We start from the raw sequence: 15,094 nt of genomic DNA, 5'->3' as shown, positions 1-15,094 counted from the left end.
GGGATGCATCTCATCAGGTCCAATAGGCTTCTGTATGTTCAGGTTTCTCAGGTGGTCACGAACCTGATCTCTTACAGTGGGAGGGACTTTTCTTCACCCAGTCCCTGTGTAGCTGCCCATACACTCAAGAGGTATGGGAAGAGAGGCTGATAGTGAAGACCGAGGCAAAAAAAGTTGAATACCTCAGCCTTCTGCTCATCCATTGTTACCAGTTTGCCATCCTTGCTCATCAGTGGGGCATATGCTTTCTTTGACCTTCCTTTTTTGGCTGACATACCTGTAGAAGCCCTTCTTATTATTCTTTGCATCACTTGCCAAGTTCAGCTCCATCTGCGCCTTGGCTTTCCTGACCCCATCCCTACACAACTGGGCAGCGTCCCTATACTCTTCCCAGGACACCTGTCCCTGCTTCCACTGCCTGCGTGTTTCCTTCTTGCTCTTTAGTTTGACCAGCAGGTCTCAACTCAGCCATGTCAGTCTCTTGCCTTCTTTTCCTGATTTCTTACACCTGGGGATTGAGAGCTCTTGCACTGTGTGGAAAGTGTCTTTAGAGATCTGCCAGCTCTGTTCTGCTCCCTCGTCCCTGAGGGCAGTTTCCCAGGGGTCCTATTGACTAACTCCTTGAAGAGCTGGAATTTTGCTTTCCTAAAGTTCAGGGTCCTGACTTTACTCTTTGCCTGACCCATATCCCTCAGGACTGTGAACTCTACCAGTGCATGATCACTGCAGCCCAGGCTTCCTGTAATCTCGATGTCACCGATTAGCTCACTTGCATTGCTGACTAATAGGTCTAGTATCACATCTCCTCTGGTGGGGCTGTCTATTACCTGGCTTAATAAGTTAACCTCAACGCACTCCAGGAGTCTCCCGGATTGGCTGCAGCTCTATGTGCTGCTTTTCCAGCAGATGTTGGGGTGGCTGAAGTCCCCCAGCAGGATAAGAGCCTGTGAGTGTGATGCCTCCTGTAGCTGGAGTAAGAAGGCTTTGTCAATAAGCTCCCCTTGATCGGGCGGCCTGTACTTAGACACCAAAATAGTTGGACTCTTCACTTTCCACACCTTATAGCCATGTAGATTATGATCATCTACATCCAGGATTATATATATTTTGTCAATAAATTAACTTCTTAAAGTGGTTTAAAAACATACTAGTCTGTATTTAATGAGCATTTGGATTCTGTCTGTGTTTCTAACTCCCATTTTGGGTAAAGACTTTGAGGCTTATGGTGCTCTCTTGGAGGAAGGAAATCTTTTCTTGTGTGGAACTAAACCTAGGGAAATAACTCTTTGGCCCCTCTTCTTCAGTGCAGGTTTTCCAATAGCAGAAATGGCATCGTCAAATTCAGCTTTTCAGTTTTCAGAGCAGCTCTAAAAGTAATGAGGAAAGCAACTACTGCTATTTTTCTCAAAGCACCGTATAGGAAAATATGGTGTATGACTGGACAGCAAAATAAGATCTGATAGCTTTCTGAATCCCCACTTTTGCTATGTATTCTGTTCACCATCCTTTCCTGTCTTAGCAATTAATTTGATTCTCTACATCAGCTCTCCAAATTATTATGGAGTAGCAGTCTTCCATCACCGGCAGTCATTTTGGCAGCCAGAAAAGCCAGTATGTATCTGATCTGGATTTATTGGAAAGACTGCTGTGCATCTTTTTGCTTAATTCTGATGTCTTTTCCTTTCTATTTCACACCTTTTCCTAAAGGATGTCCTTTCCAACACATGGTTCTTTAATTCTTTCTCTGACCTATTTCATATTGATAGTGTTTAGAAACACAAAATAAGAAAATCTGATATACACAGGAAGAGTTGACCTTAAAATTTAGTGGTTCGTATTCAGATGTAATTAAAAATACCTGACCTATATATGTAGTTAATACCTCTCAAATGATTTCTAAGTCTTTTATTGGATTGTATTGCTTTTTCTACATTTCAAGAGATTTACAACTGCGATTAAAAATGTCTGGCAGGAGTCCTGTGAATTAACTAGCTGATAAAATTTCAGTTTGTGCATCCAGTAGTATCTTAGTACGCGCCTGATGGAGATACACAGTGAAAGAGCACTTTTTCTTCTTGAAGAAGGAATTGAATTCTCTACTAATAGAGGATTTCACCTGTCAGTGAATGGTAGCCTCTTACCAAACTGTTAGGAGTTCTCAGAACCTTGGCATTATGGTGCATGGAGGTCAAGGGAGGCAGTAAAAGTCCTATTCATACACCAACGTTCATCCAGTAGAAATGGCTCAGTGAGGTGTCACCACAGTAGCTTGTGCAGATGACTGAATATGGACATGTGCATACTGCTGAGTTCTTGGATTTGATGTACCCTCAGAGACCCATAAATAAGAACTTCTGCACTCTAAAGTTACAAAAGAAAAACCTTGTGACTTACCAGACTGTGTGTGTCTGTGTGTGTGTCTTGGGAATGAATGTAATGCTTTCCCAAGTGGTGTCTGTTTGAACGGAGAAGTAAGGGCAGGTGAAGGCATCTAAATTAGGTTCTTGCTCCGCATCTGGAGTAGTTTATCCTTTCATTGACTGTGCAGAGCTGTTTGGAAGATTGATGTCCTAAGTTAGCCACCTAAACTAGGTGTGAATACTCCCCCAAATAGTCATTTATTCATGAGAATGTGCAGGGCTTTCCAGTGTGAGCATCCCTCTTCTCTCTTGTTTTAGTCAGAAAGAAAAATTATGAACAGGGAGGACAGCAAGTAGTTGTACTGATCGGCAGTCACCCCACTGAGTTGAAGCTTGTAGCTGATGCATCTACTACACTTCATGCTGTAGAATCAGTTAGACATTGTTATGCTGGCTGTACATTTTTAAGGTTATCATCTTTGCCAGTGTAAAGTGCTGAGAACATTGTTGAGAGCATTCAACACCTGGCCTTCAGGCCAATTATTTTGAATTGATTCACCTATATATAATCAAGGATTCATCCCTTCTGGAAAAGGCTGCACATGTCTGCTTGCACACTGATCAATCTGGGGCTCCTGTTGACACCCTATGATACTTTATAGCATTTTTCCACCCAATGCATACTGCAGACTGCCAGTGTAGTTTGTTTATAGCGTGGTTCTTGTGGAGGTGCTTCCTGATTGCCTCCCAGAAGACAGCCTGGGAATGAACTACATGTATGCTGGATGGATTGGAGTGGCTCAGTCTGTGACTGTACTTAAATCTCTGAGGTGTTATGGCAGCAGACAATAAAAGAAGTGCAGATAGTCATGACTTATTCCAGGAAGGGGACGGACATACAAAGAGAATGTGGAGTGGGCCTGTTTGGAAGTGTTGGAGGGAGGATATAATTAATAATTTTGGAATATTGATGAGTTGGGTCCTTCCAATACAGTGCTGTAACAGTTAACTGCACGTGCAGAACCATAGAATCATAGAACGGCTTGTGTTGGAACAGACCTTTAAAGGTCTAGACCTTTAAATGATCTAGTCCAACCCCCTGTGCAATTAGCAGGGATATCTTCAACTAGATCAGGTTGCTCAGAGCCCTGACCAACCTGACCTTGAATGTTTCCAGGAATGGAGCATCTACCACCTCTCTGTGCAACCTCTTCCAGTGTTTCACCAACCTCGTTGTAAAAATGTCTGCCTTATATCTAGTCTAAATCCTCCCTCTTTTAGTTTAAATCCATTACCCCTTGTCCTGTCGCTACGGGCTCTACTAAAAAGGCTGTCCCCATCTTTCTTATATTTACTTGAAAACTGAGTAGCATCCTTGTAAAGTTGGAGATGATTTTTATTTATATATGAAATAGTAAGTATCATTGAGATTATTTAACCAGTGCATCCAGTACAGTAAACATGGAAATATTGCACAATACTTTGCTGGACTTCTGCTTTTTTGAACTCTGTTCCAATCTAAACTACAAACTAGACCACACATGCTGTTAAAACAAATCTAAGAACAGAGTAGGACTCCAACCCTTTTTTGGTCCTAACAAAGGCAAAAGTGATTGTGAAAGCAACACATTTCTGGTCACCTGTTAAGCCAGTTAGATAAAGGTTTTAAATAACCATGTTCTACAAAGATGAATGTAAACCACACATGCTGTCACTATGTCAAACCAATTTCAACCAGCACAGTATTATGGAGTTCTGTGTTGGAGGTGTCAACATATACATACACACAAAAGTAGTTAGATGTTTTTTGTTTGGTGGTTGTTTCTGGTTGGTTGATTTTTATTTTTTTTTTCAGATTTTTCATATGTTTGCAACCAGATATTGCCTGAAGCAGCTAATAGGTTTGTGTTTCATTTTTTACATGTGCTTCTTTCAAATTCACAAAATACAAGTTTGAAGAAATGGGAAATTTTGAGTTTCCCTGTATGAGAAGCATGAAGAAATAAGTAGCTTTGTGGGAAAGCAGACTTCCACTCTACGTAGTCTGAAGGACAAAAATACGAGTAGCAGTTTCATTTTTGTGGTTTCAGATTACAGCAACACAAATGTAACATGTACTCTGGAAGGGTAATACTTAATTTGGTCTCCTTCGACATCAAAATTCAATTTCTGTATTAGTATTTGAAGATGGCTGCAGTGAAACATGCCATTGAAAAGCATATCCCCAATCTATCCAATTTAGTAAGCATTCTTGACGTATCCTGTGATAATATTTGCCTAAGGCCTTGTTTACACCCAAAAGTAGCTGTGGTTAAAATAAAACTGTCTTTCAAAACAATTTGATTAAAGTAATAAAAATCTAATTCAACATAAATTTGGAGTTAACAAACTGATTTTGCGTGTGTTTCAATAGGTCTTTTTAAGCATAGCTAGCTTCACATCATCAAGAAATGGTGATGTCTTTATTGAGTTGACCTGCTATAAAAGAGTGTCAGACTTGTTTATTACACCTTCTTAGAAGAGTTTCGTTCTTTCATTGTACTAAAACAAAATGTGTATAGACTAAATAGTATGCTAAACATGAAGAAGCCATGCAAATATTTCAGAGTCCTGACCCAGATTACCAAATTAAAATAAATCAGTGTTACTCAATAAATAAACTAATTTAAGTGTGCTCAGGCAAGGATTTGCTGTGATTTAACTAGGTCTTTTAGTTAGTGCAACTTTTGCACTGGTCAGCAGTTTAGGTCAGCAGCTTAAACTCGCTTTTGTTCATTTGTTCATTTGCTTGAAATACCAGAGAAGAATGAATTAAGATAGGTTTTTATATGGAAGGAGGTAGCTTGGATAATTATCAGATTTTATGACAAGAACAGCAGCTACATTCATGCAGGTACATGCATCTTTCTTCCTACACTTCACCTAAAATTAAAAGATGTCAAAGCAGTTAGTGGAGTTCCGCTCCATTCCTCTACTACGCCCTTAGCTGTGATATCTGAATACTGGGATGAAAGAAAAATGTCTTTGTGTCTTAAAACCTTAATTTGCAAAAGTGATGAATGATTCAGTTACTTCCATATTACGGGGACAGTCTGAGACATTTCCAGACAGCCTGATTTTTAGAAAATGTCGAGCACCTAACCTTTGAAAATCAGATTTTTCTAGTTTGACATTCAAAAAGGAATCATTCACAGTCACAGATATCTTTGAAAATGTATCTCCTTTCCACAGCTAACAAAAATTCAGGGCTTCAGAAATGATGGAGAAACACAGTCAGTCATAAACTTGTCACTGTGCCAATAGTAAGCATTAAAATATTGAGCTGGGAGATCTCAATAACAGCACCGCATAATAACTGTGGTTTTCTTTTCAGGTGAAATATTGTGTTCAGGGCTTTGATACATCAAAATACACTAAGCCATCAGCCATTCTCAGACATGTTCCGAATGAGTATTTTGTTCTTCCTAATAAACAGCAATCATTCTCTGTGTGCATCGTGGAGGTGAGCTATGCTGTCGTCTTTCTGCTTGCCTGAGGCGACTTCTCTTTTCAATGTTCCCTGAAAGGGATGGATCAGATTAGGGTTACTGTAAAGATGAGACTAAAGTCGGCACTTTTGGGAAAGTGGTTAGCAACAGCAGTGCTCTGGAGATTTCCCATACTCTGGCAATTGAGTTGTATGCTGGCATCATGCTGCTTTCTGGAGCCAGACCTAATATCCGTGGCTGGATAGCCCAAACATGTCCAGAGGCTTACAGATATTAGACATTAGAGATGGAAAAGAGGTTTTGGAACATTCTCCATCCAAGATTATGGAGTCAGTGTGAGATTAGTCATTGTGCTAAATTTTCCAATGGTTTATTTTGGCCTATTTTTAAGTGTCCTTAGTGATAAGTTAAGGGGGTTCTACCTCTTTCTTTCAATAAATTTATTTGTTTGAAAGCATCTCTTATAACTGATGCAAATTTTTAGCACCTTTAAATACCATTGTGCGTAGCTATATTTTATTTTCCCACCCAGGTCATTTTCTATCAACGTTAATTCCTGTCATATTCGTAAGATTAATTATTAGAGTAATCATCAGATAATTAGTTATTCATGATACTGATGCCAATTCAGTTCATTATGCTGCAGGTGAAACTGCTGTTTTTGTAGCATTGTCTAGTTCCTTTTATCTGATGTGTTAGCATTCAGAACTTAAGTAGAGCTAAAGCAGACTAGGGTTAGGATTTAGTATAACACCATCACAAACCTTTTTGTAAAATCCAGCCAATAGCATTTACATTTGCTTCATTCTGTTCTTCCCCCAGTTTTATACATTCACCCCACAAATTTATTTAGCACCTATTTCTTCCTTTTGTTCACAGTCTTTACCCTATTTTGCATACCCTGCTTGTGTTTATGGGCTACAAGCTGTAATATAAAGTCTTAGAAATAGTGGAAAAGATATTCCCTAAATTAACGTTCATGTCATAGGAGAAAAATAGCCTTACAAATTTATACCCTGTCCTTGCCTTTCATGTTTGGCATTTGCTTCTTTAATTTAGCTGTAAAAGAGAGAAACTTCCCTATTCTCTGCCTGCCTCTTTCTTAAGGTCCAAGTTGGACTTGTTACAGCTCCAGTCTGAGTGAAGTTCACGGAACACTTGCTTTTGTTATATTTGTTTCATACCAGATGCTATAGAGATGAGGTTTTGCAATACATGCATGGTATATCTTTTGGGATTGCAAAGCGAGTCCTGCTTGAAAATGATTTATAATGCCCTGTTTTCAAAGGATGTGTCTATTTCATAGTCATTTTTAACCTGAGTTATGTAACTGCTCTAGGCATAGTTTTTTGACAGAAAAATGGGATCATTAGCTGATTGCTTGCTCTGGGTTAGCTGGGCCTTATGACTTCCAACGTGTTATTTCTCCTCAGCTGGAGTGAAAAGCTTAGCAATGTGTTCTGATGCAGATAATCTGATGCTTACAGAAAGGTACTGAATTTCCTCAAGGTGAGATCAAAGGATCATATATACACGTGGGTAGTACCAGTGTCTTTTACATTTTTTCACCATTCTTTATGCCATTGCAAAATAGTTGCCCCTTTGTGATAGCGTCTTTATACTTATTTTTCCTATGCCTCCATTTTTACCTCTTACATTTTTCTCTCTCAGGCCCTTTCTTCTTTGTGTTGTTGTGGGCTTTTTTTCCAATCCTTGCTGACATTCAGAAAAAAACAGCAGAGAATAGGTCCTCCTTTTGCCATATTTATTGATATGGCCTCTCTGGTTGCCTTTTGCCAACTTCCTTAACTGAATGTCCCTTCACAAAATTACTTGTCAAAGACAAAGCACTGTAAAACTCCTGCCTAAATCTATTTCTTTGAGAATGTGCATCAGGATCATTTGGGTGGCCATCTTGAAATCTTTGTCTGGATTTGGGAACCTTCCAGAGATCAGGAGTTACCACCAGGTGGAAAATTGCAGCCTGAGTGGCGCACTACAAATATTCAAGGCTTACAGCTCAGGTCAGAGCAGATAGTTCAGAGCAAGCCATTCTTTGAATGAATTCATAAAACGTGTTTAGTGAATTATTAAAGAATGTGACAAAATATAAGCTTGCTTGCACATCATTTGAGAACAGAAAATGGGGCAAAAACTGTCAAACAAGAAGCTTGTTGTGAACGATGCAGGCAGTATTAGTCTTCTTTTAGGTGGAATGTGACCCTGCTAACCCTGAAGTGTGAGTTAGACCTTTGATGTTCTAGGGGATTCAGAATTAGGCAGACAGAGTTCATCCAGCCTGAGACAGACCAGAATGTGACTGGTGCAAACTCTCAGTGAAACCAGCCCCGGTTTGCAACCAGCCTTGAAACTGAGGACTGGAACTAGTAGAATACTTTGAAGACCTGGGCAAGAGATGGCAAGACATCTGTTCCTTAAAAAATAAAGAAAAATGATGAAGATAGGAAGGAAAGAAAACTGTAGAGATAACAGGGAGATGAGAAGACGACTAATCTCTTTTCTCCTGTCTTCTCCCTTGTTTCTGAATAAGTAATTAACATATACTAAACCGTCATCCTTGTCATGTTAGCATTTACTGTGCTGGGCCACATAGCAAGGAATAAAATCCCTTTGTCTTTTACATGTTTTGATTTGACAACTCAGCAAAAGAGAAACAGGGGTTTTCTTCACAAAACATCGTGTGGTAGGGAAAAGGTCCTGATCACAGGTGAAAAGCATCATCATTTTTCTCCACTTCTGGCCTTTTAGATTCAGTCTAATCCAAATAATATTCATATCTGCAGGATGTCCCTGGCTGTGAGAATTTCCATTGAATAGGTACAGCTATGTATTAAATAAGTTAATGTACTCAGACTGCACACCTGAAAAGGCACAGGAAGAATACAAGTTACGTTTCTTTTAAAAGAAGAGGGTATTTGTGGTAATTGTAAATGAAAATCACCCCTGTACAAATAGCCAGCAAAAAGCCCTGTGTATACTCTTCCCAGAACTCCAACTTAAATGCTTAAAACTGGGCATATTTGAGGTTGAAGGGGAGTGTCTGTCTATATGATCCATCTATGTCAGGAAAGATTTTTATGCAAGGAACAGGTCTTTGTCCCTAAGGAAATCTGATGAAAATGGACTTTGTTCATGGAACATGCCCTGGAAACAGTAAGAAGGGGGAAACTCATCTCTGCACTAGCAACATGGTGAAAATCCAATTGCAGTTGTGTCGTGGCTGTTAGAACCACTGGTATCAATTACATCAGCAAGTACTGTCCTGCAGTTTGGGTCAATATTTCCCCGGGACTGTAAAGCTGTTCATCATGTCCCTGCAAGCTTTGTTGGTTGTTCTCCCCATGTGTAGCGCCGTCATATAATTTTTTATCAGAACGTACTAAATAGAGCTGAATTCAGTAAATGAAAATTGTTAAAACTGCTTTGTATTTGACAAAAATAGAAATGTATGATCCCCCCCCATCAAAAAAAAAAAAAAAAGTCAAATTACTGAACTGTTGTGTTGTTTAGGAGGAAACAGCTTCCCTCTTTATTCAGCTAAGAGGTAGCATACAAGATCACTCATTTAGAAACAGGGTAATTTCCTGTACTTTACTAAATTTTGTCTTGTAAAGGTAGAAAAGCAGAAATATCAAAAAGACTGTATGATATATAATGCATACTGTGTTTTCTGAACCTTGGAAAGAACAGTTCTTTCAGTGTCCTCTCCTTGCTCTCAACCCTAAGTAATCTATTACCCACTGCTGCTCTTATCAGATGGCTTCTCTGTGGAATGAGCTAGTCCTGTTTCAGGAACAAATTCTTGTGCTGGATAAGGTCAAGTGGAATAAGTTTTTGGTGGCCAAATTTTAATCTTGCTTTGTTATAAATCATGAGAAAGCATACTGATTATCATCAGTGAGAATATTTAATTGGACCCCAGGTCTCTACTGATCGCTTTGTAATGTCACAAATCATATGTAATCCACTTTTGAGGTCACAGAGAAACCTCCCTATGTTTGGTTCTGTTCTGACATTGTTTCTTTCTAACTTTGTGCTTTATATAATTATAACAGAATAACACGCTTGGGACACCTTTCGTTTTTTTTTTTTTTTCCTGTAAGAGTCTAATAAACTATTAAGGATATTTTACAACATGGTGAGTGCTATTTTGCAATGTTTCATTAGCCACAAATCCACAAGTCACCTTCAGGAATTCCAGATGACAGACTGAAGGTATTTTTGCAGCTGTTCTATGGAAACTCATGAAAGTCTCGTTCCCTTTAAAGGAAAAAAAAAAAAAAAACCAAAACCAAGCAACAGGAAGACCTTTTTATGCATCAGTCCTTTTGACAGTCCTCTGGAAAGCAAGAAGACAACTCATCTCTGTGACAGCTGAGTACTGTGCATTTTATCCATATGCCTGTGGATAGTTCAAATATCATCTCTCTTGTAAAATACTTTTGCTGTAGCATTGAAGGAAGTTAACGCCTTTGAATAGGATATAATATGCTCCAAAACGCTTTGAATGGCTGTTCACTTAATAAAATATCGCCTAAAGCGATGCTATCTTCTGACTATTATATGGTGTTTCATGAGCTGACTTTTAAATTGAATTCCCTGCCATCTTTATGTACCGGAGAACATCTTGAAAAAATCAAGCTACAAATAGTGACTGTTTTCTAAAGGTCAAAGAAATTGTAAGGGGGAAAAAAAGTCTTTTCTGAAAAGAAATATTCAGGAAGCCCTGAATATTTATATACTGATATCATCTTTAGACCTCCAGGGTGTTTCAGAGTACAGACAGCTACAGTTTTTAATAAAAATGTTTTCCAAACCAAATTTCATTTCTCATTTCAGATATATAAAAAAAGATTAGTTTCCTGACTCATACTCCTTTGTTTGAGTTTTAACAGTTAATGTTTGGTCCTTTTCCAAAACAATTTTCTGTCCTTTTTAAAAGTACTAAGGCATGGGATATAGAACTGCCAATGACTGTTTGGAAAAACATATGCTAAAGACTTGCATACAAGGTAGTGGAAGGGGACGGTCGGTTCATTTGAAATGACCACCGTTTACATGACAATATTTTAGCATGTATTAGCTGGTGAGATAATGCACGTTCTGTGTTGTTATTTTAAAAGTGCAGTTGGTTTACTGAGTATTAAGTCAGTGTGCAGATGCCTGTGTTTGTCCATCTGCTCTGAGTGCTCTTTTGGCAGTCCTCCATCCTTACCAAGATGCACCAGCATCTACTGTTCTTTTTATGGTGATGAGATATCATCTACCTAAAGTGCTAGCTCTGCTCAGGTTTGGTCCATTCACATCTGTGCACTATATTGCTGTACCACGTTTTCCACACCTGCCCTGAGACATAAAGAGGAACTGCTTCTGCTTGCCATCTGAGAAGAACTGAAGGATCAGGAAATCCTTGAAATGAAATATTGCCACAAACATAATTAAGGGACTCTGACAGTCATTAAACAGCCTGTGGAGTGCAATGGGAAAGGACATCTTTGTCTTTACAAAGAGTACAAAGGACAGGCAGAAGGTGAAGGAGCAAAGAATATGAAGTCCTTGAATAACATCTAATGCAGAGAGTCGCAGGTATAACCTGGTCTTGGCCTTCAGTAACCTTCCAAGCATTGGTAAGCCATATGAGATAGGGTATGAGACAAGATAGCAACCGAGTGGTAATGAACACTTCACAGCAATGGCCTCACAGCCCATCTTCCCACATCAGTTTGGTTCTTCTCTGACTGTCAGTGAGGTGTTGGATTTGCAAATGAAGCCGCTATATGTTTCTGTATGGCCACAGGAGAGCTGCCCCTGTGCTCACCAGGGTGAACTGTGCACAGTGGCTTGGTAGCTGGCACAGGAGATGGCTTGCACAACCAAAGGTGTATGGTAGCCACCACATGGGTGCAGTTGCTATCATCATGGAATGAAGCATTTTATCTGTGTTGGCTGGACACAATGGCATCTGAAAAGGCATGTGTTGTACGATATCATAGATTGGGGGGGATTTGTGAGTTTCAACCCTGTCCCACACAATCAGTTGTTGTCTGTCTTCTACCTTGTCCATAAGAACTGGCCAGGCAAGACCCCAGATAATGTGGGGGCCCACAGCAAGACATAGGGGTATCAAATACACAATCTGATTGCTGAGAGCTGAGTACAAAGGCAGAAGAAGAGATAGTTGCCATGTGCCTGTAGTTGCATAAATAACTTACCATCTAGTATGGAGTAGTTAGGGTGACCAAGACAGATGCTAAATGTGACCTAGACAAGCCCCACAGGAACCACATGTGCATGCACCCTGGCCTCAGCAAAACAGAGACTGTGTAGCTTCATGAAGCAGTGATGTGTGTGTAAGGGAAGGGAGAGAACCTCATCGTCAAGGACTGGAAATGTGAGCTCCTCTTCAGGGGCACTGCAGTTTGTGCAGTTCCCAAGGAACACGGGTTAGTGGAATTCTACTTCCAGGACTTCCAGGCTTTGTGCGCACCTGCGCAGGTCTATAGAAAGACTAAGATATTTTGGGCAGCACCCAGAATTGGAACCAGGGACAGTGGGAGGAAATTAGGAAAGAAAAGACATTCTCACCTTGGAGAAAATCACTAGAGGGTGACGGAAGCTCTGTTATTTTTGCCTTTCAATCCTAGACTAGGCAAAACCAGAGAATATGTGGCAGCGAGAAAGGCTCAATTCAAAAACATGGGCTATGAGTTGGCTGTTTGCATTTTGGCCAAAAAGAATGGGTCTGGAGAGGTTTTTTACACACCATGTCAGTTTTTCCTGGGCATGTATTGAACTTGGGTTTGAGAAGAGGTGGTAAAAAAGAAATACTTGATTTATCAAAGACAGTTTATGCGACAAATTAACCTTGAAGGAAGAAGGTTCTGCCTTGAAGCAGATGGGGTGTGGAGGAATTTGTGCAAAGGATTCCTTGCTGTGTTCGTCAGCCTGGCAGCGAGGAAACAAAGTGGTGGACAAATGCTGAACCCTCCCATCTGTCCTTCAGAACAAAGAAGTGATGTAAAAGAAGAAGAGCTCATGCTATCTGAAATCCCTGGGTGCTGCTGACTTAAGTTCTCATAAAGTGGGGCTTGACTGTAGCATTCCAGATCCATGCATGGACTTGGCAGATAAAAATGACAGCATAATTTGTGACTCCTGAAAACAAATTCATGAATGCAATAAAACTGCTTGTTCTCTCTCCCAGAGATGAGATGAGATGAGAGAGAGAGGGAGGAGTGAAGGAGAGAGAGGAGTAGGGTTAGTTGTGGTGTTCTAATTTGGTACCTATATTCTGACCAACTTGTCAGTCTTCACTTCCCCAGCCCCCGGCTTCAGAGCTCCTCAGCCCCTTTCCTTCTCATTGCTCTCCAATTACTCCAAGATCTACCATGCCCTCCATACTCTCTTTCAACTTGCACAACCTGTGCTACTCTCACTTCCCCATTGTATTTCTTTGTGTACAGCAAGCTCATTTAAGAATAAATGTACCATACATGCCATGTCAGTGTCTTCATCTGCGCCCTTGCTCCTTTTCTTTCACAGTTCCTCTTTTCTCTTTTGTTATCATTTATACAGATAAGAAAATTTCCTCAAGAAAGTGTTGTGTTGTGTCGTATTGTTTTCTCTCCACTTGGTCTGCAGCAAAGTGTCAGTGTGGGATGTAAAAAGAATGCAGGAAAGGAATGACGGGCCATAATAATAAGCTCTGATTAAATAGATACAGATCACACTCTGGGCAAAGCTGGAATTTGGTGTTCTACTTAGCATCTATCTCCTGTTCCACATTTCATAGGCAGATGTGTTAACTACACCTACAGTTTCTGTGTGTTTCCCATTTAAGGCCCCTGTAACAGTTGTTGCTAAGTTTGCCAAATTGTTTTAACCGTGCGGGCTGAAAGTTTTCCATTCTGGGTATCTACTTCAGGTTGAATTTAGAGGGGCTTTAGAGGAAATAAAGTAAGCTATTCATGTTTAAATTAATTCATTTTCAGTTGACTCTTCAGTCCTACAATTTGAAGCAAGCTTTTGAATTTTGTGGCAAATAAAGAAGAGGACATGTTGCCCTCATGCCAGAATGTGCCCTTTGCTTACTTGTGTTGGGTGGGGAAAACACTCCATAGGTATTTGGCCATGTTTTGGTTTTTTTTTTTTTTTGTTTTGCTATGTTTTTAAATAATTCAGCAGAAACTTCAGAATTAAGCAGACATTTTTGCCACAGAGTCATTCTCTGCTGAGCATGGCCTACAGCAGACCAGGAGGCCCTGGATACAATTTTTTTTTTTCTCAGTGATTTTGGGTCTTTTTTTGGCTCCTTTTGGTAGGGAGTTGCAGTAGAAAAAAGGCCTAGTTTCCTGATTAAGGCGGATGAGGGCTTCTTCAGCAACTGGATCGTGTCTCTACATCCCCTGCTGGACCACCATTTGAGTCAGTCTCTTCTTGTACAGCCATTAGGTACCTATTTTCCTGCCCCTCCAAGGAACACTTCTGCAGACAGGTGCGCAGAATGGCTGAGAGCTGAGAGCAAGTGTGGCTGATTGCAGATGCTCCAATGCTCCATATGTGTAGTATGCAGTCAAGTTCCAGGTATGCCAAAAAACCAAATGCCAGCAACTTGGTTTTGACAAGTCTGGCATTCCTTTTTCAGTACTTCACACTCCCAGGCTGTAGGGTGGGAACTGAGAGCGCTGAACCAGCAAGTGGTCTGGCAAAGGCACGGTGAGAGCATCCCTACAAGCAGCCAGGAGGGAGCCAATACTTGTGCACGCGGTGCAGCGCTTAAGTACGTCGTGTCAAATAAATTGGAGGCCCATGTGGGAAGACTAAAAAGAAATAAAGAATAGCCATCTACTTACTGAATGAAGCACAGCTTGGATGGGGCAGAGGGAGGTTTGTGTGGCTATGTGGTAACATATATAATGTGGATTGGACAAATGTCATTAAGATTGGGAAATCTTGCAACTTCTCGTTTCTAATTCTTGAGAGCTTGACTTTCCAGCCTGAACAATCTTTTGACATAGGTGTTTAAGAATGTAGAAGGAGACATGTACAGCCTGTGGCAGCTCAGTTTCATTAGCATAGGTTTGGGATTTGCTGTTCCTGCCATGTACGTTATATAAAAACTCTTCTAAAATACTTTGGAACTTTGAAAAATATTTTTGGGAGACTGTTCCTTGTGTCTCTTGGCCTGTTAAGCAAAGTGCCTTGACTGCCACGAGGAAGAGAAAA

This window comes from Vanellus vanellus (assembly GCF_965231255.1).
Source record: "Vanellus vanellus genome assembly, chromosome: Z".
NCBI classification, from domain to species: domain Eukaryota; kingdom Metazoa; phylum Chordata; class Aves; order Charadriiformes; family Charadriidae; genus Vanellus; species Vanellus vanellus.
Note: the sequence above shows the minus strand (reverse complement) of the source record.